The following is a 2,794-nucleotide window of genomic DNA, read 5'->3' on the forward strand; positions in this document are numbered from 1 at the left end:
ATAGTGAAACCCCGTCTCTACTAAAAATACAAAAAAATTTGCCGGGTGTGGTGGGGGGTGCCTGTAGTCCCAGCTATGCGAGAGGATGAGGCAGAAGAATCGCGTGAACCCAGGAGGCAGAGCTTGCAGTGAGTTGAGATTGCGCCACTGCACTCCAGACTGGGTGACAAAGCGAGACTCCGTCTCCAAAATATAATAATAATAATAATTTAAAATAAATAAATAAAGATGCTGAGGTTTATTTTATTTTATTTTATTTTTTTTTGAGACAGAGTCTTGCTCTGTCACCCAGGCTGGAATGCAATGGCGTGATCTCGGCTCACTGCAACCTCTGCCTCAGCCTCCTGAGGATTTAGATAATATTTAATGCAGCAGTAGATAATTGGAATACAGGTGCATTAGGTGTCTATTACTGCTAGTACATCAACACCAAAATTTAACAGTTTAGGCCAGGTGCAGTGGCTCACACCTGTAATCCCAGCATGTTGGGAAACTGAGGTGGGAAGATTGCTTAATGCTGCTCTGATGGCACCTGTGAATGACCACTGCACTACAGGCTGGGCAACAGAACAGACCATTTCTAAAACAAAAAAATCCCCAAACAAGGAGAGGCACAGCAACCAATTAGAAAGGGCCCAGTCAACCTAAGCAGGCATGATAGAGATGTCTCCTCTGCTTGAACAAGAAAAGTAATCTGATATGAAAGTAATCCGATATGAACCAATCTGCTTTTTTTATTTTCTGTTTCCTTGTTCCTGACGAAGCTACTTTACAAAACCAACCATTCTGCCATGCCCAGTGCAGCTAGGTGGCATGATGCCCAGTTCATGAATCAATAATAAATGCCAATCATATCTCTAAACTAAATTTGTTGAAAAAAAAATTTTTTTTGGAGACAGAGTCTTACTCTGTCACCCAGGCTGGAGTGCAATGGCAGGATCTGGGCTTACTTACTGCAAACTCTGCCTCCCGGGTTCAAGCAATTCTTCTGCCTCAGCCTCCCAAGTAGCTGGGATTACAGGCGCCCACCATCACACTCATGTTATTTTGTATTTTAGTAGAGACGGGGTTTCACCATGTTAGCCAGCTGGTCTCCAACTCCTGACCTCAGGTGATCTGCCTGCCTTGGCCTCCCAAAGCGCTGGCTGAAAAAAAAATTTTAAATACATGCAATTTTTTTTAAATGAATAAATATTTAAAATCCTAAATTTCTTTTCTTTTTTCTTCGACATGGAATCTCCCTCTGTCACCCAGGCTGGAGTGCAGTGACACGATCTCAGCTCACTGCAACCTCCACCTCCCAGGTTCAAGCAATTCTCCTGCCTCAGCCTCCCGAGTAGCTGGGACTACAGGGGCCCGCCACCTCGCCCGGCTAGTTTTTTGTATTTTTTAGTAGAGACGGGGTTTCACCGGGTTAGCCAGGATGGTCTCGATCTCCTGACCTTGTGATCCGCCCGTCTCGGCCTTCCAAAGTGCTGGGATTACAGGCTTGAGCCACCGCGCCCAGCTCAAGTGGTTCTTCTGCCTCAGCCTCCTGAGTGGCTGGGACTATAGGCATGTGCCACTGTGCCCGGCTAATTTTTGTATTTTTATTAGAGACGGGGTTTCACTATGTTGTCCAGGCTGGTCTTGAACTCCTGACCCCATGATCCGCCCACCTCGGCCTCCCGAAGTGCTGGGATTACAGGTGTGAGCCATGGCACCCAGTCTAAAATTCTAAATTTCTAATGTGGCTAATTTCTACAGATATAACACTCATGAACAAAAGCTCTTTGAGGTCCTCAATAACTTTCAAGAGTGTAAAGAGGTCCTGAGACACAAAAGTTTAAGAGCCACTAGTCCAGGCTGGTGTGGTGGCTCACACCTGTAATCCCAGCACTTTGGGAGGCTGAGGCAGAAGGATTATTTGAGGTTGGGAGTTTGAGACCAGCCTGACCAACATGGTGACACTCTGTCTGTACTAAAAATATAAACTTAACTAGGTGTGGTGGCAAACACCTGTAATCTCAGCTATTTGACTGGCCAAAGCAGGAAAATCACTTGAATCAGAGGTTACAGTGGGCCAAGATGACGCCACTGCACTCCAGCCTGGGCAACAGAGAGAGGCTGTCTCAAAAAAAAAAAAAAAAAACAGAACTGCTCGTCTAAACATCAGCTGTTACTGCAGGACCAGTACACTGAGGTGGAGAATTGCCTTTTGAGTTTAGTAACGAGGAAGGGCTTTTGCAATTATGAAAAAAAAAAAAAAAAAGTTGTTTTTGTGGAGCAGAGAGAGGGAGAAGGAGGAAGTAACATATAACACCAGACCTCTTTTCTGACGTTTGACTATGGTTTTATAATGGATGGATCAGGCTGACAATGCAATTGACAAAAATTCTCTGCTTTGCTAAACTTTAGTAATGCTTCCAAACCTTCTCCTGGGCCCACGTATTTACTTCCTTGTTTATTTATTTATTTATTTATTTGAGACAGAGTTTCCCTCTTGTTGCCCAGGCTGGATAGAGTGCAGTGGCACGATCTCAATCTTGGCCTACTGCAACTTCTCCCTCCTGGGTTCACGCAATTCTCATGCCTCAGCCTCCTAAATAGCTGGGACAACGTGCCACCACCCCGGCTAATTTTGTATTTCTAGTAGGGATGGTGTTTCACCATGTTGGCTAGGCTGGTCTCAGACTCCTGACCTGAAGTGATCCACCTGCCTCGGCCTCCCAAAGTGCTGGGATTACAGGCGTGAGCCACCCTGCCTGGCCTGCAGCATTATTTCTTTCCTTTTTTTTTTTTTTTTTTTTTTTTT

The sequence above is a fragment of the Rhinopithecus bieti genome, unplaced genomic scaffold, assembly GCF_001698545.2.
Source record: "Rhinopithecus bieti isolate Rb0 unplaced genomic scaffold, ASM169854v2 scaffold_32059, whole genome shotgun sequence".
Classification (NCBI taxonomy): Eukaryota; Metazoa; Chordata; class Mammalia; order Primates; family Cercopithecidae; genus Rhinopithecus; species Rhinopithecus bieti.